Source organism: Lissotriton helveticus, chromosome 4_1, assembly GCF_964261635.1.
Source record: "Lissotriton helveticus chromosome 4_1, aLisHel1.1, whole genome shotgun sequence".
Lineage (NCBI taxonomy): Eukaryota > Metazoa > Chordata > Amphibia > Caudata > Salamandridae > Lissotriton > Lissotriton helveticus.
In genome coordinates, this window is record NC_136063.1 from 1,729,384,763 (window position 1) to 1,729,408,491 (window position 23,729).

Genomic DNA, 23,729 nt, shown 5'->3' on the forward strand with positions numbered 1-23,729 from the left:
ATTAAAATACATTTTAAAATAGTAATTAATTTAATTTAATAAATTTAAATCTATTTATTTAATTTTAATAAAAATTGTAATTAATTTTAATTAATTAATATAATGAAATTAATTTAATTTAAATATTTTTAAACATTATAATTAAAATAAATTAATTTAAATATTTTATTTAATTTAATTAATTTAATTAAAAAATGTAATTAATATAATATAATTAATTTAATTTAATAAATATATTTTAATTAATTTATAAATGGTAAATATAATTTAATTAGCCCTAAGCACAAACCCAACCCTGAACCCTAAAAACACCCCTGTACCCCAAAACCCAAACCCTACCCTGAAACCTAAAAACACCCCTGTACCCCAAAACCCAAACCCTGCCCTGAAACCTAAAAACACCCCTGTATCCCAAAACCCAAACCCTACCCTGAAACCTAAAAACACCCCTGTACCCCAAAACCCAAACCCTACCCTGAAACCTAAAAACACCCCTGTACCCCAAAACCCAAACCCTACCCTGAAACCTAAAAACACCCCTGTACCCCAAAACCCAAACCCTACCCTGAAACCTAAAAACACCCCTGTACACCTGTACTTATTTTAAAAATTACTTTAATTAATATAATAAATAATAAATTAATAATATTAAAAAACATAAATAAATATATTTAATTATAATTAATATTAATAAAATTAAAAAAAATTAAATACTTACCTATACTTACGATGTAATGCCATGCGTTGTAATAGCAACTGCTATGTAATGCCATGCGTTGTAATGGCATCCGATGTAATGGATCCTGCGTTGTTAAAGTTCCGTTGTAAAAGCCTCCCGTTGTAAAAGTTGCGATGTAACGGTGCATCACCTTGTGAGCATATTACTCCCTCATAAGCCCGAAGAAAGAAGAGTTAAAAAAAGTTCTAATTCACGCATGCATGCTGCTAAAGCGGAGAATATATACTAGAACACTACTCAATGTATCCAATAACTCTAAGCAATTTTTCCTGTAGTCCAGGCTCTAGCAAAACCATCTTGAACCTCCAATACAGTTGAACATTCCCAGTAACTCTGTAACTCCCTCTCATGTTATTTTGAGGAAAAAGTTGCAAATATAGTTATTTCTCTCACTGTCCCCGTAAATCTAGATAATTTAGATTTACAATCGGACCCCATTCAACAGGGAGTTGAGATTGACTGTTCATCTAACATGATTATGAATTCTGGCTCTGTCAGTGCCAATGAGTTTTGTAGCCTGGCCAATTATTTATTCTCAGGGTCATTCTTGCATCCTTTGACCCTCAAGTTCCAGAAACTGATATCAAACCCCCTAGTGCCTCTCATCCAATCTATTTGTAATCTTTAACTGTCTACTGGTGTTGTGCCATCTAACTGGAAATAAACCCTGGTGGTTCCTGTTTTGAAACAACCTTCAGCTGGCCCTTAGGTGTCGTGTAGTTTTAGTCCTATTTCCTTCCTCCCTTTTCCAGTGCAAACTATGGAAAAACAATTCAAAAAGCTTCTTTCCAATTTTCATGAAGATCATGATCTACTTGATCCGGTACAGTTTGGCTTTTGGCCGGCTCACGGAACAGCAACAGCTTTGATAGACATGTTAGATGATCTTAGAATGGCAGCGGATAATGGTCATTTTGTAGCTGTGATGCTACTAGACTTGTTAGCTGCATTTTATATAGTAAGTAATATCTTGATCTCTAGGTTGAGATTTTGGAAATTGAAGGCGTGGCCCCAAGTGTTTTTCGTCCTCCTTTGCTTACAAAACACCCCCTCCTTTTGTATCGAGGTTCAGAGAAATTTGGCAGGGAGTCTCTCATGGCTCTTCCCTTATTCCTTTGTTGTTTAACATCTATCTGAAAACTCTGGCGAAATTAATTCAAAGCCATAGATTTAATTTTATAACCTACACTGATGCCACACATACTTTTTTTTCCAGTAGATCAATCTAGTGCTTTGTCTCCTTTTACAACTGGCTTAGGGATATTTTCTGGCTAGTAATGAATTCGCTTAAATTCAATGGGGACAAAACAGAAATTCTCCACTGCTCCATTAGCAATCTCCTTCTTACTTTACAGGACAATTATTAGCCTCTACATACCAACTCTACTCTGGTTGCACACATGCCGGGCATATGCTTGGGAACACCTCGATTTGGCCCAGACGTATATCCCCTCCAGATACGACACTGGAACGTATCCTACTCACTCTGCCTTGCTACATACCCCTCCAGTACTCCTCTTATCGAGATCCATATTCTATCCCTGGTTCCTTCCCCCAGTTCTGTTTGGCAGATACTTAGCTTAGTACTCCCGCACATGTCAGTTATTAGGATTGAATGCTTCTCCCCCACGAGAATAGTCTAACCTTGAATATGTACTTTACCTATACGATGTATATATGTCATGCTTTTCAAAAATGCCAATAAAAAGATGTTAAAAAAACAAAACAAACAAAAAAAAAAACTCTACTCTGGTTGCCTCCCCAGTGGTACATAAACTGGGGGTTTATATGGATGCAGATTTTTCTCATTTCTACTCAAGTGAATAAACTCTTTTACGTGTCTTTGTCTGTTAAGAACACTATACAAATCTTGCAATTTCTCCAGTAACTTGTCTGGACTATTGTAGTCAGTAGCAGCTGGTGACATTTGAAAGAGGTGGGGCATAAACGTTCTGGATTCGTGGCCTGTGGCTAGCAAGCAAGCCTTACTGTCATAAAAAGGGTTCAGGGGGGATTCTCCCTCTAGGAACATTTTGACAACAGATTGGACAAATGGTGCATTTTCAAGCTAGTTTGAGATAGCAAGAAGGTTAATAACGCAACTGTGAATGTGTAGTTATGACATCATTAAAGAGGTTTCATATGATAATGATGTAGGTGGGGATAATTTGCCTCCTAAAGGGAGGTATTTGCTTCTGTGAAAACTTTTGTGCCTGATTTTGACACGAAAGCACAGTTGGTTGAAGTCGTAAAAACGTTATAACCTTTGGGAGTTAAATGTCATTTACCATGACCACTACAAGACAAAAAGTGGAACACCTACTGGAATACCTATGATATGACTTTCTATCATCCTCCATCAGTTTACTGATGAGTATAGATATATTCCCTGTCAAGTATCAAGAATCACTGGACATTCATGCATATGCAATGGGCAACAGAGATGCAACTGGTGCTGGAGAGCTGAATGTACTTAAGGTCAAGTAAGAGTTCTGATACTAGAATTAGGAGTAATGGCGTTAAGGAAAACTTGGAGAACCAGTACTGGGTACGCTTAGCGATGCTGGGCAACGGTGTCACTATGGGCGTTTGATGCACTGAGGAACGTTTGAAAGCAATGCCACTGGGTGCAGTGGAGGACACTGGATGCACCGATAGACACAGGCCAGCACAGGCTGTAGCTTCATTAAGAAAGACTGCAGATCACTGCCACTGGACATCAGTGGGTATCAGTGGATGCTCATCAGACATTAGAAGATCTTGCCCTGAGAAGCAGTGGAAATCAATGACACCATATGCACTGTAGGATAGTGAACACGACAAAACCTGTGTTTCACTGGCACTGGAGACACATAAGATTGGATGTATCATGGTTGGAGAGTTGTCTCTTAGGGACCTTGGGGGTGCATATGTAGTGGATGCACTGACATTAGATGTACTGGCATACTAGAAAGAAATACTGCTGGTGCATATTACGAAACAATAGCACTAGATTCACCGAGGGGCACTGGAGAGCACTAGCACTAGATATTTATGTGAGGACAAGGAGGATCCCAGTGCACTGGGGAACATCATACCTTAAAGCCTCATGCGATAAATTAGATATTTTATAAGGGCTGAAAGAAGGGTGTTCTCCTTCCCAGTTACTGTCCATGTACCTCTGTGATCTGCTGGGCTCACTAACTGAGGAGAGAGCTTTCCTTCCCAAAGTGAAGCTGGAGTAAGTAAGCATCATCTTCTGCATGGAAGACCTGGCCATTATTTATGCTGCTGTTTTCGGTCTCTAGCAGAAAGGAGACTGCCTGTAAAATAAGTAAGCTGACTATCAAGTGCACAGAAGCACAGGCAGCCTTTGTGAACATGTTGTGATTCACAGGAAACCCTTACACCATTACAAACACACGGGTGTATTTTATTTTAACAATTTCATTGGTCCTGTGACCACTGAGAGGTGTGTAGTGCTACACAAGCCTCAATAGGCATTGCAACATTGTTTAACCATACCGGTGATGGCCTACCATTATTTAAAGGCAAGGGTCCCCCCATTGCTTTATATGCACAATTATAATTCGGCTGGAGTCACCATTACTTTTTAATAAGCCTGAGGGTAACAACTGCCTTGCTACATTGTGCTATATAAGCCCTCAATTTGGAATTGGGTTTATACTTAAACTCAGTTTAGAGGTTGAGCAGTTGACTGTAAACTAGAAATTCATTCAATGGGAATAACTTCAAACTGCTCAATTTGCTGATCTTAACGTAGCATTACGGAAATATCTCTCATAGTTGCTTTAACTAGAACATAGCAGTAAATACATCATGGGGAAGCACTCCTGATGTTGTCTGCTCAAGGCCATTTGTCTAAAATCAGTGTGTGCGCATATAGTACATTGAGAATCTAACCTAAAACCACTTCAGAAGACCACTAACCTAAGACCACTTCAGAAGATGCACTGTAAATGGGTGCATTGAAATTGGACATTGTTAGAAATTGGATTACTGGTCGACTGGGGTGTGAGCCAATCAGCAACTACAATCCTAGTCAGGGTAACGCACCAGCAACCCCCACATCTACAGACACTAAGCAGCAAGTCACATACTCCCCAGCAGACTTTTTGCCATTCTGAAGAGTTAAAACTAACAAAACAATGATGTCAAGGGCTACTCACTACTAACCGTGCTTCAACACGCTCAAGTGCCTACAACAAAAGTTGCGAATTATCAACTACTTTGAATTGCATTTAGCAGAAAGAACTGGAGAGGACTATGACAGACCTGTGGCAGTGTGCAACCCTGACCTCTAATAATGAATACAGTGTAGCAGTATGACACAATATAATCAAAATTGACAAATTCAATGTCCTCCAGGTCTACTTAAACAATGTACATATTTTAAAGTGACTAACTAAGAGCATAATTAAGTTCTCTCCCCCAAATAAACAGCTTGTGTTGGCCCCTCGTGGGCAATATTTTCTTATGCATTCAAGTGTTTTCCCTGTGGGAATTGCCCTTTAGAGAGATAATGGAAAGTGGGAAATCATGACACGTTGACATATGTAACAAGTCAATAAACAGTGTGAGACACATCAAAAAACAAAAAGGAGCATGAATAATTGGGTGATTCTGGCATGAAGCAGAAGATACAGTGTTGCTGATGTTGTGGTCTTCTGACACCATCTTAACCTTGCACCTGTGAATGGTGAAAAGGCAAGTTTGCAAGATGAAAGATATGACCACCACTTCTGTTCGGTGAGCAATAGGATTAAAGCTGTTGAGCTGCAGGTGCCTGAAGAGAGATCAAGTGCAAACAAAGGGCATCACGTCTCGCAGCCTTGAGAGGAAGTTTGTATGTATGGCGGGTACACAAATTGGACATAATGTGTCATGTCAAATGTGGTCTGTGTCTTAGTAACATAACAACTGTGAAACACATCAGATCGGTGTGTGTTGGCAGAGTAGTTTTTTTTTTGAAGCGATGACAGAGTTGTTATATCACTGGCTTTCTGACATCTATCTATCATGCATCAGTGGGCAACGAGAAGGAACTCAAATAACAGCAACAGATGGCCAGCCTCCTTGAAAGCAAGGTCATGGAGGTCAGGAAGGTAATGTACAGGTGATGTAAGAAAACCACCCTTTTCTGCAGCATCGAAGCAAAATAGTTCACGTGGGGACACACATTGGACTTTGTGAGACAAGACATATGGTAAAGAGTGTCAGACACCCACATGCTGTGAGACTCACAAGAATAAAATATGTGTATAAAGTGAGTCAATGATCCATCAGGGATACTGTGTTGCTGATGTTGTAACATTCAGATACCTACCTACCTATCCTTTCTGCAGGGGATGAGGGCAATTCCTTCCATGGGCAAAGTGAATCCACTGTCACTGGTTCAGGGCCAACCCAGATGCAAAGTAAAGCCACTCCAACTGGCATAGAGGTCATGTTATAACCCCGTGGGAGTAGAAAAGTGCTTCAATTTGATATCCTTAATGGGTTACTGTATTTACTACAAGTGTGTTGTTCTACTTGGGGTTGGTAGTACAGGTGTTTGGATACATGGAGAACAGTGCAGGAAGGAGAGGCTAATAAGAGCTCTTAGGGAGCATTAATGTCTCAGAAAAAAAGAAAATAGAACTGTAGGCCAAACTGATGGGGAATATAGGATCTCTTTACAGTAAGGCTTTCATCACTGCACTCCCCAAGCAAGGGAAAGCCCTCCTCCTGTCTCCTCTTCGCCAGCTACCAGCCCCTCTCCCTTCCCAATGGCCCCACTCTTTGTGGCTAGCCAACGGCCTACCGGAGGAGGCGTTGGGCATTTCTCTCAACGCCAAGAAAGGGTTTGACCGTATAGAATGGAACTTCCTTTTTGAAGTGCTGCAGCAATTCAGAATTGGTGCCAATTACATCGACAAGGTTCACAGGCTTTAAGACTCTTCCTCAGCACAGGTTACTAGCGGCAGCTTCCTGTAAGACCCCTTCCCAATCAACAGGGGGACATTACAGGGATGCCCGCTGCCCCCCCTTCTTTTTCTTCTGTCCCTAGAAGCCTTGGTGGCAGCCCTGCACCAATAACAAGGGATTGTGGATATCCCCACCACATGAGGCCCTTCCACCATCTACGTAAATGCAGATGATATATTCCTCACATTTACTGCTCTCACCACATCCCCCTCGGCCTTTCTAGGTCACATTTCACACTTTACTGAAATTGCCAGCTTCAATGTCAACTGGGCAAAGAGTGAAGCCCTCCCAATATCCCAGATTACAACTAGGGCTGTCATTGATGGCTTGGCTATTAATTCCAGTGGAAGCCATCACACCTCAAATATCTGGGAGACTACATCAGTAGAAGGTTAGAACGCATGGTGCTAGGCCGAATTGGTCTATGCCAAATCGACCTGGTTGAGCACTGATATTGCTGTGGGGTAGGGCACAGGCAGTAGAGATTGAGGTGCTCCCAAGATTTACAATAGGGCATGCTCACCCTGCTGGGGCCCTTAAAGCTGCTGAGATTGGCTGATAAAAGTATTAAAGACTTTATCTGGGCGACACACGATCTAGACTGGCTATAACTAATCCTATTGCCCACAGAGCCTGAACAGGCTCATGAAAAAGACCCCCCACAGTGGTTCATGATCAAGAGGGCAATTATGGGCAGGCCACCAGGGCATCGGGTGCACTATAAGTATGATACACCTACACTTATGAATATGAACCCCATTATTCAAGCCATGATAAAAAAAGTGGGTGTGGGCACACAAGCCCCTATCGCTGGACATCCATCGCCATGACAGAGTGCTTCTAAATGCTAAAATATGCATTGGAAGTGATTCCCTCAACTGGGACACATGGCAAAAGGTAGGGATCCTATCCTTGCTCCAGGTCATAACATAACGGACTCTCAAATCTTCCTGGTGACTCGACCCACTTTCTGCTATGGTACCTTAACCCCCAATTTATGGATTCCTGGCGAAATGTATTTTTCAATTCTAGCAATGATGAGAAGCATTCACTCAGTAGCTAGTCCGGGAGTCCAGCCAGCTACCTTAAATATTTGTGCCGTATTAATCCCTATATTTCCTTATATGTAACTGCTACATTATTGCTGTACTTCGTCTAGCACCTAAAAGCAATTCAGTTGTGCAGTGTGCACTATACAAATAAACATAAACAGCATTTACATAGTTTGTTTCTGTATGATCTTTGTGAAATTGCAATAACCAGTTGTAATTTATAAAGCACATTCTTGAAGAGAACAGAATTGTCTTTGTTTTTTAAAAACTTTGCCTCATGCAATTTAATTTTACATAACCGGAATGTGTGCTTTTCGCACAATAAAAATATTTTTAACAACGCAGTTTTTAATTCCCAAGTTCCACTACTCATCAGAAAGCAGGTCCTGTTTGCCCAGAATAGTAGTCAACAACTGACATATTGTTTGCTGATTTACAACTGGAAAAAGAACCTTCTGTTCTGCGAAAACATGTTGACCGCTTCATGCCCTGCAGTATGCAAATCACCTAAACTATTTATCATATTTTTGTAATTCTGGAGCACCACAGAAGCTATCTAATCTTAGCCAGACCTGGATGGATTAAAATTTACATTATGTTATAATTTTCAAATTCAATTTGCAGAGTTGATTAAAATACAGGCAAACAATGTGAGTAAGCAGTTCTTGCACAAGAATAACAGACCAAACCATCAACACACAGACAAACTAGATCTAAACATTATGTGGCATATACACTGGTGGGTCAATCTGAAATGCAAATACATTATTGAAAAGCATTGAAAATGAATGTGAATAAAGAAAGTTACAACTATGTACTTACTTCTCACGTAGTGCATTTTTCGGACTGCTTGCTTGACCTTCTCCTGAGTAGGCTTACATTTACTCATGTATGTACCATTGTAAGAAGATGTGAAAAGATACATACCCAAAGAATATTGAGCCAGCCCAGCAGAAGGAGCCTAGTGGTCGGTAGAGTGGCTCCGGACAGGTGAAAAGGGAATCCCCATCAGAAAGCGGTATTTTGGCCCAGTAAAGAGATGGGAATAACTGCAACACAATCTCAGAGCAACATGCAGGGCATAGATATGGAAGGCTGCATTTGTGTTATTTCTTACCTGCTAGAAAGGCAGATATCCAACCACGAAGGCAGAATAGCAAACACACCAAGAAAATCAGCCATGTGAATATGCTTCATAGCAGCAGTACCAATCCTTACCTAGGTAACCTCTATGTTTCAGGCAAATGTGGGAAAGGAGAGTGGGGCCAAAAGTATTATAGGGGTCTAATTGAACAGTTTGAAGGTAGAACAAACAGTGAAATGGAGAATACGAAACATTAAGGGCTGGTGTAACCTTTAAGATAGGACTGTATTCTCAATACATAGAATTTAAATGTGAGTATGTTTGTAAGTGTTGGGTTACTCTGAGAAGAGACTTAGATACATACTTACATGAAATATTGAATGAAAGCATAATCAGTTAGAAAAGATACGCTCAAGGGGCGTGGCCAGCGACATGGCGGAGTAGGACGTGCCTCTCCTCGGCTCCTGGTGTCCTGCATGAATCCGACGTCCTAACTGTATCACATACTTCCAAAACCCTAACAATTTATAGCCTGGGAGACTCCGACACCTTTACAGCCCGACCCACCTGGAAATCCTGCCGGTGGAGGGCTGAAATTGGAGCCGAGGGGAGAGCTTGGACTGACGCGGCGGACCTGCTGCGAGATGGCGACCGGGCCAGCTCCTTCGGCCTGAGAGTGACTCTACCCAGCCCCCGGCGCCCACGGCCCTAGGGCCTTCCATACCCGCGAGACCTGCACCGGAGCCCGACCAACAGAGAAAGGACCCCTCTCCTCCTCCCCCTCCTGGCGGCTGCTGTGCGGGGAGCTGGGTCTATGAGCGCCTGCGGAGGCTGACGGAGGCCCGACCGGGGGACCTGCGGCCTGGCCGGAGCCGGGGACCAAGGTGTATGGAGGCTGCGGGGAAACAACCGTGAAGGAGCCCTGCGAGACCGGCGGTCCGGGTAAGGAGGGGGGCCGATACTGTCTGGAGGTCTCGACTGTGGACGCCCCCCCCCCTGAGACCGGAGATTGAATCGCCGGAGCTGCTGCCGCTGGTCCTGCTACGCCTGCGGCGGGTTGGCCGAGCTCCCGCCCGTGCAGATGACCATCCTCGACCAAGAACCCTCACGGTGCACCGCGGCCGGACATTGCATTGTCCCTACCGGTTGGTGAGTGGAGTGGTGCCCCCGCTCTCCCCCCCCATACGCCTCCTCCATTACAGCACAGGGTGGGTTGAGACCCCGGGCCACGTCACATAGGGCCCGCACCCTGAACCGCGGCTGGGGGAGAGACGGCCTAGACCATCCAGGGGGCTCCTGGAGTGCGCCATACGTGGAGCTGGACCGCGCCGGCACCTGCTACCCCGAGGCCTGGCCTTGATTGACTGTTTCCCTTCTGAAGAGGCAGGTACCAGGAGCTACGGCTGTGGGCGCCCGGGATCCCCGCTGGGCCAGCCATCCGCCTTGGGAATGTAACGTGGGGACCACCCGCCGCCTCCGCCTACACGAAGCAAGCCCCACCGCGGGCGGCGAATCCAGGAGAGGGGAGGGACCCTTGCCCGGTGCAACAGAGACTCGCTGATACGATCCTGAGTACCTCTCCCCCACCACCCCTTCCCGCGCTTCCCGGACCGCGACTCGCCTACGGAGCCGACTGATTCGGAGTGATCGGGCCAGCTTATCCCTCCCTCCGCCCCCTCCTCTAACCATCTGGCCACACCGGGCGGCTCCTGCTCAGGACCGAGATTCGACATGGGGAAAAGGGACCCGGCGCTGAGGCCGGCCAGACAGGAAACCATAGACAGCTATGCCACAACGCGGTCGCAGAAAGAGGCGACCCCGGTGACACCTGGCACATGCACGGACACAGCAATAATAATGGAGGCGATCCAGGCCGCGAGGGCAGACATTCCAAACTCTAGAACGGCATTTGAGACAAAAATAGGTGAGGTGAGTTCAGAGGTCCTCTTGCTGCGCCAGGACTTCCGAAATCTAACGGAGAGGGTGACTGCCACTTAGACCAGAATTGGCGAGGCGGAGGATTCTCATACCACGCTCCGGAAAGATGTGGCGGAGTTGCAAGCATCGCACAGACAGCTACTGCGGAGGGTGGACGATGCCGAAAACAGGGCGAGGCGCAACAACCTCCGCTTCGTGGGCTTTAGAGAGGGCATCGAGAAGATCGACGTAGCGGCCTTCCTCCGTGACTGGTTGACATCGGCATTTCCACAGGCCCAATTCTGGAACTGTTTTATCATAGAAAGAGCACACAGGGCCCTGCTCATGAAACCTCCGGAGGGGGCAAGGCCGCGACCGATCATTGCACGCTTCCTTAATTTTGCGGACAGGGACCTCATCTTGAGGGAGGCAAGGAAAAAAGGAGAACTTAGACTGGAAAATACCAATATCATGATCTTCCCGGATTACAGCCAGGATGTGCAGAAACAACGCCGTTCTTATGACTCATTCAAGGCAAAACTACGGGACCTGCATATATCCTACATGTTGCTCTTTCCAGCGAAATTGAAGGTGCTATACAAAGGCAGATCCCACTTCTTCAATCACCCTGAGGATTCCTGGCAGTGGTTAGAGGAACGGCCTCTGCTCCGTGGGGCAGAGGAAGAGGGTCGCAGGATCCGCTCCGAAATGGCGGGCAGCCAACTTCCGCAGAAGCCCGCCTAAGACGCAAAGGTCCCATATTCCGAGAATGAAACGCTACACACACTACACACACTCGCCACCTGATTCGGACAGTCAGGGGTGAACAGAGCCGCAATGCGTCTGTGGAGGAGAGTCCGATGCAGGGGTCCAGGTTCAGTAGCCTGGCACACCATACTGTTGGAGAGATGGAGAACGCCGAAAATGAACATTTGTCGGACTTGGAGGATTCGACAAACCACTCACTACACCCTCTAGTCGCGGCGATCCGAGAGATGGAACAGGGAGCGACTGGAGGAACGGACGACCGCGACATGGAAACACAAGACTCCCATTCATGAGGAAGTATGGAACTGATATCCGTACCGGCAGTACACCGCTGCTGAGGACACGCAAGTCACAACCACTACTCTTTGAGTATTGGCTAACACTATTGTTATTTGATTGCTTAGTTGCCACCTCTAGTGGCCCACGTGGCAAGGGAACCCCGTCCTGTCATTGGCTGGACAATTGAGCCGGTGGCGGCAGCGGCTGGAGCCCTAGTGCCAACCTAGTTGGGGTGGTTCGTGGGAGGGCGACAGACCTTTACCACCCGGAAGTCCTCTGCTTTCTTGGTTATAAGTATGGGATGGACGGGAGGAGAGGGTGGGGAGGGGTTGGGGGGGATCGGGGAAGTTCGAACAGTTTGGTGGTGGGGCAGTTGGGAGGGGGAGGGAGGGAAACAGTTGGTTGATTACAGTCATGTATATGGTTGCGACATGCTACACTCCTACACTAGGGAACACCCACAATATCTTGTTGACACCTCAGAATGGCAAGTGCACTAGAAACTCAACACGCGAACCATTGCAGTCTCAGCGTCCTGACCTGGAATGTGAATGGTCTGGGTAGTAAGGTTAAGAGGGGACTGGTAAATGCCTATCTTAAAAGAGTAGGACCAGATGTAACTTTCCTACAAGAAACACACCTTAAGGGTTCTAATTGCTCCCTCATAGCCAGGGGACGTTATAAAGTTCTGGCGCATGCGGGATACACCACTGACTCCAGGGGGGTAGCCATTATTCTAAAGAACACTTCCCCATTTTGCATCACACGCACGTGGGTGGACCCACAGGGGACCTGAGTAGGAGTTCAGGGGACATGGCATAGACGCACCTACACGCTGATATCGGTATATGCACCCTCCAAACTACAAGCCAATGCACTCAAGACACTGGCCAACATACTTCTCGAATCAGCTGACACCATTCAATTAGTAGGGGGAGACTTCAATGATGTTATGGATAGGAAGATGGACCGATCGGGGGCGCCACCCACTAGAGATACCCAGACCCCACTCGCCCAGATGGTTACCACCATAGGCCTTACTGATGTCTGGAGGTGGTTGCACCCGGACCAATTGACTTACTCCTTTTACTCTGCCTCACATAGGGTATTCTCACGGCTAGACTACATTTTTATGTCCAGACAGGACTTGACCATGGATACTACTGCAGAGTACAGGGCAAGAGGAATCTCTGACCACTCGCCGCTGCTGGTGAGGGTGGATCAGAACCGTGGAGCGACGGGGGCTACCTGGCGACTGGATGCGTGGGACCTTAAGAATCCAGCTGTCCTGAAGGGTGTACGGGTTGATGTGCGTGTGTACATGGCTGAGAATGAGGGATCGGTTGACTCAGGGGTAACCCTCTGGGAAGCCTTGAAACCTGTCATGAGAGAGGATTATGAATAGACTAGGAGAGGAAAGGAAAAAGCTCCAAGGGGTGGTAGCTGCAGCTGAATAGGCCATATTAGACCTAGAGAGGGATCACCTGACTACAAAATCCCCCACTACCTTGCAGAAATTAATAGATGTGCAACGCCACTACAGGGAGCTAGTGACTGACGAGGCTAAGACTCAAAACTTGGCCACCCTCCATCGCTTATACGACGTAGGGGACACATCAGGCAGGCTCCTGGCGTGGCTCAGCAGAAAGGAACGGGCAGCGCGCTGGGTAGAACACGTTAGGGATGCCGATGGCAGGCTCGCCTGCACAGATTCACACATCGCTGAGACTTTTGCTGCCCACTATGAGCGCTTCTACACTGCCAGGGACCTGGGCTCCTGCGATGCGGCTCTCCAATACATGAGCCAGACCGAGACTCCCTAGTTGGACCCTGAGGCCGCTTAGACACTTGAGGCCGACATCACGGTTGAGGATGTCTCGTTAGCTATTGCTAGACTGAGGTCTGGGAAGACCCCGGGACCAAATGGTTTCCCGGCAGAATTTTTCAAGTACACGGCGGACATCCTGGATCCACACTTGAGAAACCTTTTCTTAGGAGCGTACCAGGAAGGGAGGCTACCCAATGACCTTTCCGCGACGACCATCGTCCCAATTTACAAAGAGGGTAAACCACGAGAGGACTGCGCGTCCTACAGACCCATATTCCTACTGAATACCGAGGTGAAACTCCTTGCGACAGTCTTGGCACTCCGACTACGGTCGGTGATCCCGGACCTGATACACTTGGATCAGACCGGCTTCCTACCTGACAGGGCCACTAAGTTCAATCTTAGGCGCACACACAACTGGCTGCAGGAGGTGAGGGACAGAGAGTCGCCGCACTGGTTTCTCTCCCTCGACGCAGAGAAAGCCTTTGATTCGGTTCATTGGCCTTTTTTAGAGGGGGTACTGAAAAAATTTGGCTTTGGCCCCAAATTTCAGGCTTGGGTTCGGCTCCTCTACACTGCACCGCGAGCCAGAGTACGGGTTAATGGAAGTCTATCGCGGGAATTCCAGATCCAAAGAGGGACTCGACATGGCTGCCCTCTGTCGCCCCTCCTCTTCACACTCACCATCGAGATCCTGGCTACCCGGGTTCGACAGAACCCGACGATCAGCGGATTTAAAATAACAAACGCGGAAACGTCCCAGGAGAAGTTGTCCCACTATGCGTACGATGTCCTCCTGTACATCACTGACCCGAAAACCACTATCCCGGAGCTCTTCATGGAATTGGAATCATATGGTAAACATTCTGGTTATACAATTAACTGGCATAAATCAATCCTATACGATCCTGGGGGCGGTAACCGCTGGACGACGTTGCCCCAACAATTAATCACTACTTCAGAGGGCTTCCAATACCTGGGGATTTACATCACCCTTGATAAGAAACTCTCCCTTCAGAAAAATATAGAAAGGGTCTCGCTGAACTCCGCCGCGGACATGGAGAGATGGAAACGCCTGCCACTTACACTCTTAGGTCGAGCGGCCATGTATAAAATGATTATTCTTCCCAAATACTTGTACGCCCTACAAAACGAATACTATTCCCTCCCGGAGGCGCTACTGCTTAGATCCATTCGGATCTTCGGACTTTTCTCTTCCTGGGAAAACAACCCAGAATAGCATTGACCACACTTCAAAGACACCAATACAGCGGTGGAATCTCACTCCCTAACCTGGAAGCCTACTACTGGGCGGAACACTTGACCCCAATTAATGAATGGTTACACACACCGGCAGACCATCCCACATATGCACTAGAGCGACATAAATTGTCCTCGCACAATTTACTGCAATACCTATATGGAGGCCCCGCAAACCGATCACTGCTTCCAGCGACTCTTATAACACTACGGGCCCAGAATAAGGCCACAAAACGCATGGGCTGGGACAGGACCCCCCCCGGCAAACGCCACTGTGGCACTGCGTGTGGCTACCTGAACTACATAAACAAAAGGGTTTTAAACGGTGGGATGACATCGGGATCTCCACTATCGGCGATGTGATTGCTAAGGGGGAGCTAAAATCCTTTCAGGCTCTGAGAGCCGAATTTGGGCTCCAACATTCACAAATTTTCAGGTGTACCCAGCTCCGCCATGCCTGGAAGGCACAAAACATACACCTGTCAGGGCTACCAGAGTATACACCATTGGAGGGGAGGCTTTTACAAGAACAGATTCAGGGGAAAGCAGTCTCACTCACTTACAAAACATTAACCAACAATATGCTCGGAGACATGGCGAAGCTTAGAAGTACTTGGGAGAGTGATGTGGGAGCACTAGATGACCTAGATTGGGACATGGTGTTAATGCATCTCCGAGAGGTAGCGATTAAGTCCAGACTCCGCCTCATTTAATACAATGTGTTACACAGAACCTATTATGACAGGGCACGACTCTTTAAAATGGGGAAAATAGAGAACGACAGATGTCTTCGATGCCATAGGGCAGAAGGGGATTTTTATCACATACTATGGCCATGTAGGGTAATTCAAACCTACTGGACTCATATCTTTCTGGAACTACAAGAGATATTAGAGTTACCACTTGCGCAGGAGCCCAGGTTGGCTTTATTGGGGATGTCCAACGATGTTGATCTGCCACGCCCTCTCCTAACCTTCCTGGTTCTAGCCTTGGTGGTGGCCAAAAGAGATATAGCGAGACGATGGGGGTCTCCGATTCCCCCGGACTTGGAGGAGTGGAGAAAAGGGCTGGACCTCTACATGGCGGCTGAGAGGGTGACCTAAAAATCTAGAGGGTGCCCTAGGAAGTTTCGAAAGATTTGGTCCAGGTGGAGAGACTATCATGGCCTCGATGGAGGGTTGGGGGACTGTTGAGCCCATTATTACTCTACTAGTTTATACGGGTGACGGCGGGAGGGACTGGGAAGGGGAGTTGAGAGCTGCCTGTTCATCGACCAGAGTTCTTTCGCAACTATACGATGTGACGCTCACCAACAGCTTGCGATTGTGGGGGTGCGGGAATGGGGATAGAGGGGCGAATGTTGCTAATTGCATGACTGTACTGTTGAGTTCTAAACAAAATGCAAATAAAAATGTTTTAAAAAAAAAGATACGCTCAAATCAGTTTAAGCTTAATCCTGACAAATCCAAGCTGGTTCTTACTGGGGCCTCAGCCAACCCTTGGAACTCCAATTTTCGGCCTCAATCACTGGGATGTCCACCCTCCCCAGTCAGCTCGGTCAAAAGCCTAGGGATTACAATCAGTAGTGACCTCACCATGAAAGCTCAGATAAATTCAGTGGTCCCCCCGTCTTCTTCCACTTGCATAGAATTCGGAAAATCAGTAGATTTCTATCCATAGAGGCGCTGATCCAAGTCACTCTTGCCCTATAATGTCGCGTATTGACTACGTCAACTCTGTACACTGGAATCCCTGCTTACCAATCACGCCGGTAACAAATGTTGCAGAACCAAGCCGCAAGACTTGTTTATGGCCAGCCAAAATCCCACCATGTGAAACCAGTGCTCAAGAGTCTTCACTGGCTCCCCGTGACCCAACGCTGTCTTTTCAAACTCGGCTGTTTGATCCACAAAGCCCTTTCGTCCCATGGTACTTTTTTTATCGCTACTAAAATACAGCGATATGCCCCTTCCCGTGAGCTACGCTCGTCTAACTTGAACCTATTGACCCCTGCCTATTCAAACGCAAAGAACATTGTGGTCTAAGATTCTCGACTTTAGCGCCACAATTCTGGAACACCCTTCCCCCTGAATTGCGCCTATTCTAAGTTTAGGAAATCTCTTATTACATGGCTCTTTGCCTAGGCCCACCACAAATTAATTCTCACTGTGCCTGTCTAAGCATTCGCCTCTGCTCCGTGCCAAGAAACCGTTGGTGAACGTGCGCTTAAGAAGTAATTTTATCATATCATATCATATCAAGCATAGCTTTACATGAGAATTGTGCAAGGGTTTCGTGAATACCCATAATTTTACAACTATATTGGTCCTGCTTTGTATTTTCCTCACCACATTCTGTGATGCTCCTCATTAATGTCTACTATATTCTTTCTGGAGTTGCTCGCATATATGAAACTATTAAGATAATGCCTTTGTGAACCTGTAAAAAGTTGCTCATGCAGAGTATGTGTTAATCAGACTGATTCAGAAAAACCTCTAGTGAATTGGGTCCCTTGTGTATTATGTCTTATGGAGGTGAATTTTACTCTCAGGCATTATTTAAGCGAATGACAGAAACATTACCTAAGCTGATCAGTTATTGGTTCCTAACGTAATTTCAGTACAGCATTACATAAACAACATTTGTAAGGTAATTGTTAGAAATTGGGTTGTTGGTTGAGTGAGGTGTTCACCCTTCTCAAGCAGCAGACTCAATCCCTGTCAGGGTGAACCACCAAAGTCACAGAATGAATCTGTGCTTAAACCTCTGGTAGCTTGGCACAAAAGCAGTCAGGCTTAACTTAAAGGCACTGTGTAAAGTATTTATGCAGTACACAGACAGTAATAAAGTGAAGAAACAACACAAGAAAACCCCCACACCAGTTTAGAAAAACAGAGTACCTTTTAATAAATTATTTGACACTAAAACGACAAAAATCCATTTAGTTGAACCAGAGTTATGCTATTTTTTAAATTTAAAATAGGAACTAGCACCTAAAACATTAAAGCACCAACCACGGTCATCTAGTCCTGTAAGATTGGGTCAAAGTCAAAAAATATGGCAGACCGTGATGAGAGCAAGTAAGACACAAGAAGTCGATTGAGCCCAGTCACCTCTTACCTTCAGATTTATAAGACATTTCAACAAAAATGATATGAGAAGGTAGCAAACCAGCAGGGCAAGCCTACAGGCGGTGTCTGAGGAGGAGGTGTCATCGCCGGGGAGCCGCTGGACTGAGTCATGGTGAAGATGTCCCTGTTCATACTTATACTGAAAGTAAAAAATCTTGTGCAGGACGAGGCTGGGGACTGTAGCTGACAAGGGCTACAAGTGGCCAGATATCCCTTCTGCAAAGTACCACTGAACAGGATTTGCTGATGCAGATAAGAATGTAGGAGGAGCTGTCTCAAATTCAGATCGACACGTGATGCATCTTGGAATGATAGATGAGCAGATTAGTCCTGGTCTCCTCTCAGTTGTCAGAGCAATTGTTAGCCAAAAATGAAGTCCAAAGCTTTGAATTTTGGCCATCTGGGCACCTTTGCCACCACTTCCAAGGGTCCAGGACTGGAGGGACACCATTTGGGGGGGGGGGGGGGGGTCAGGACTCACTCAGCTGGGTCCAGGTGTAGATTCCAGATGGTTGGAGCCTTTTCTATCTCAGAGGCTCTGTTGAGAAGGCCAGACAACTAATCCTTGGAGTCGCTCTGGTAGTCCTGGGTTCAAGAAGTGAAACCGGGCTCAAGCAGCAGGGCAGCCCTCTGAGGGCTCAAAGCAGGCTTCAAGCATCAGAGCAGTCCTTCTATGTGCAGCAATGTAGTCTTCTGAAGTACACAGCTGGCCTCTGAAAGTCCTTCTGCATTTCTAGAAAGTGAACTGAAGTGTGGGTCTGAGGGTCCTATTTGTATACCTGATACCTTCTTTGGAGTCAATTTGAAGTGCTTGAAGTATCTTGTCTCCCCCTGGCTCCATACCTACTGCATGAACAATGCAGTGGTGACATGTCCTTTGTGTGAAGGCAGGGCACAACCTATTGAGTTGAAAATGGGCTGTGCCCAGCTCTGCTCCCCCATCCAGCTAGAGATGGCCCATCCAGACACACCTAATATTTATATTGTGTGGCTGTCTGGGAGGAATATACAAAGTCTAACTGCCAACTACATCCAGTTGTGTGACCCAGCAACGGGCTGCAGGCACCAAATAGTTAGGACAGAAAAATTTCAACTTTCTAAATGTAGCATTTTTATAATTGTAACTTAAACTCTGACTTTACCATTAAAGAGGATTTTAAATTACATTTCTCAGACACCAGACATGAAATCTTTACCTTTTCCCAATATAACGTTAGCAGTTATTAAATGTACTAAGACAACTCAATGGTAGCCTATGAGAGAGGTAGGCCTAACAGTCGTGAAAAACGAATTTAGGAGTTCTTTACTACCAGCACATGGAAAATTTGAAAGTACATGCCTAACCTTTTAATTACAATGCACCCTGCTACCTACGACCTACCTTAGAGGCGATTTAAATGGCAAGCTGAATTGGCAGTTTAAAACTGTAAGCAGGCTTCAATGGCTGGGACATGTTTTAAGGGGTTGGACCACATACACTGCGGCCTGGTGAGCAGAGTCCAAAAACTAACAGCATTAGTCCAAAAAGAATGGGGGTGAGCATGCAAAATTAGGCAATTTCCTCAGTTAATATACAGAGTGAACTTAGCCCTAAGGTAACAGAGTATGTCAAATATAAAACGCTCATAAAAAAACATAATCGAGAGAAATATATGTAGAAAATATCAGTCAATACAGTTTATCGTGGAGAAGTAGGAACACCTTATATAAGTACAACAATCATACACATTTCTCCCAAATTTGGAAAAAGTTAAGCACTATTTTCATCATTAAAATCATCAGCCCTTTAAACCTGAAACATATATTTCAATCTGTTCAGTGTTAAAAGAAACATTCAAAACAAACTACCACAAGATAGCCATATAATGCACAGCCATATTTAATAATCAGAAACAGTTGCTTTAAAAAGAGGCAGTAAATTAACATTTCAATTCTTTATGGGGTTTATACAGTTTTCCATAAGCAATTCTCAAAGTGAAGAACAGGTCTGGAGAAGCTCTGATTTAAAGTATTGTTTTTCTGTGTGTGCAGAATATTTAGCTATGACACTGACATGATTTAGTAGCTCAAGCACCCCCAGGCAATGTGACATTTGCCACATAAGTAGGAAAGTGCAAGAGTCAACTAGGCAAGGAAAAATTTCAGTCAGCCTAAGATGGCCCCTAGACATAGATTTGAGTGTCAGTGGTGTACTGGTGGATGGGGAGAACTCACACAACCAGTAGATCTCCTAGAGCACCATGCGAAGATTGCAGATAATAAGAACCATGTTGCACCCTGAGGCTCTTTGCATCCAAGGATGAGAGGAGGTTCCCTGCAGCCACTATTAGAATAAGCTTAGTTCTTCTTCTAACCAAACATGTCAAAATGTTCCAGTACACGCGTAATGATACCCAGGCTGGTACCCATGATAAGCAGCAGAGTCCCATGGTCCACTGTGTTATAAAGTTATTGTGAAATACAAAAGCACAAGCAAACCGGCACATTTCGATTCCTGTGCATCTTAGGGTCAATCCCCACCTGAAAATGATTTGACATGTTGATATGACGTGGCCTCTGCGACCTTTCACATTACCATTTATAATGGTAGTTCAGTGCTGCTCCAAGACCTTGATCCATAAAGCAAAGAAGAAAAGTTCTATGGCTCACATTGTGAAAACGTCAACATCATCCAGGAAAATGTTTTGGTTGTTCTCCATTTGCAGTGTGGTTTTTCTACCATTTCGACATTTTACTTGTAAGTAAGACCAAAAAGATGCACTTATAATTATTTGGAGGCTATACACATTGAAGATTGGGCGGGACTTGTGAATCATGACACTGAACATCCATGCAACTGGAGGCTAAGCAACATTTATTATGATGAATATTTACCAGAAGAGGCCAGTGATAGTGCAATGTTACTGGCAGGGACATCTTTAGGATTTTGGGGTCCCTGGGCCAAACGTATTATGGGAGCTCCTGTTTGGAACAGTTTTGAATTCATGATCCACTTTCAGCTTTCATGCCCTCTTTGGCGAGGGCACTGGCAGTGCACAGGCACACTCCTCCAAATTCGAAATGTGTTCACATCTACTATTCAGGGATAATTATGTGCTTTTAATATTGTAACACAGCAGCAGCTCACTAATATTACTGCAAATCTGAGACAAAATCCTAACTTTATGACTTTCGATATTCGCAAAAGGCATTTAGGAGAAGTAAAGTTAGGAAATCCTAACTTTACTACTCCTAAGAGGCATTTACGAGTAGTAAAGTTAGTAATCCTAACTTTACTACTTCTAAATGCCTTTTGTGAATACCGAAAGTCGTAAAGTTAGGATTTTGTCTCAGTTTAGGAGTAATAAAGTTAGGAATCTTAACTTTGCTACTCCTATATGCCTTTTGTGAATACCGAAAGTCGTAAAGTTAGGATTTTTTCTCAGATTACTATTGTGAATCGGGCCCAACTCCAGCATGTGCCCAAAGCTATGCCCAAAGGAAGAAAGTTTCTGCCATGTTGTATTTTGGCAGAGCAGTGCACTTTGGGATTGTTTGGGGACAACCCCCAGGAAGTGTTGTCAAAGTGAGTAGGGTGGTCCCTGGGATCTTTCTCTGTATCCGTCACGAAGTTTCCCCAACCAATACACTTGTGGCAGGCATTAATGTGGCATCCCTCTGTACCTTCTTCAGAACACATCTGGAGCTGTGGGAGTCAGAAGAATGACTGGATCTACAGTTGAACTTGTGGAAAGAAACCCCAATGGTTGGACTGCCCCCACTTGTACCTGTTGCAGAGATTCTGCACATACACAAAACTATGCGCAGGATTATGGGCCCTCAGTATAATGGGGCTTAGCCTTCCTACCACTGTAGTGCCCACGATCCCAGGTCCGACTAGCTATAGTGTCTAACTTGCTCTCCTACTCACAAATGGAGAAACCAATGATTAGACACCCCCAGACCACAACACTCTCAGATCTCTCAGGATTCGCGGTACAAGACAAACCTTTTCGCACACACTCTCATATTTGTCCACAATAAGATCTGACAGAGACACGAAGATAGTTTAAATATTTATAACTAACGTGCTATAAAATTAAGTGTACGTGTCACACCAAGCATAAAGATGCATAACAGCAATATCGTTAGCATTCCAGTAAGGCCATATATCATGAAGGGAGATGGCATTATATAAAGACGATGGAGAAAGGACTACAGTGCCTATTCTCCCTCTACTTGGTAAGAAAACATATTATTATGTAATAGAAGATCTCTAGGCTTTATCAGCAGCCCCATACCTCAGGCCTTAGATCATATTTCTACATCACAGATGCATGTCGCTCCTCTACTTCGAAAGGTCGCTCTCCAAGTGTCCGTTACCTAAGCATCCTCCCCATAATATCAAAGTACGAGTTTCCAGCAAAAACAGGTGTATTGGTATTTTTTGTCCAGGTGCTGGCCCTGACCAGAACAGAATGAAAAGGGGCAGTGTTTATCAACCTTGCTCACAATGTTCAGACAAAACTCCAGGAACAGGCAGAGAGTTCTCATATGAAAGGCATAAACAGAGCCTTGCAAAAATAAAGACATATAGTAACGTGCGCAAAAGCAGCATCATCACTACCGGGCTCATGTTAACTTAAAGATGTTGACAATGATCCTAGTGACCACGTGACACCCTCCCCTTACCCAGGTTGTTGTGCATAGGCAAATAGGTGTCAATGATAAGCAGAGCCAAATCATATTATGTTCCACACAAATAAAGTTAATCGAAAAGGATGAAAAATATATACTCCGGTATTTGGCCCCCTGTCAGCTATCAAAGTTGGCTGACAAAGACGGAACTTGCAGCACTATGAAGCAGAAGAAAAATAATGCCCACTGGAGGGTTTTAAAAATTGAACACTCGCTGGTGAAACTACAGGTCCCACAAGGCAAGGAAAGGAAGAGATTCCAAACTGGGCGGAGCCTCCGGAGGGAGGCACGATAAACATTATAAACTCACCTGTGGCAAACCGGACGTTTAAATTGAAGAGGCATACCCTGGAAGAAGTTTCATGTAGAAACGAAACATGTTGGTGAAAATGCCGCCTCTGCTTGCAATAAATCAACAAGGCTAGTTCGTGTGCGACTCATTTATTCCCTGATGGGGATGTTTTGTTGGAATATATATATATATATATATATATTTTTTTTTTTTACTGCTGGGATACGGCGGACGAACCAAGACACCCGCTCTTTACCCAGGTGAGTGAAGCGACGACGAAAAGTACGTCTATTGATGAATGCGCTTCTGTCCCGAATACACATACCCATGCGAACACTTCAAAGCCCCGCAAGCGTGTATAGAATTGCAAACACCGCCTCCGAGGAAAGATTGGAGTAAAGTGCATGCTGAGAGTCCATTTGAAAAATAACACGTAATGTCAAACACAGGGGACTTAATGCTTGAGAGACAATCTGCGGCTAATTTAATGTTTAAAACAAATAAAGAAAAACAAGCCAAAGCTGGGAAGGAAACCATAACTCCAGCACCAATGAGCAACCTTAAAATACTATTTCAAAGACTGGAGAAACTAATGGAACGAGAAGTCAGAAGGTGGTGGGAAGGCACTTCTCTGCAACGTTATGTGGACTGCGACCGTGTTCCAAGGGGTCTCCGCATATTCACAGTGCCATCTTATGAGAAGGTAAATCCAGCATTACTAAAAGAATGGGCAGA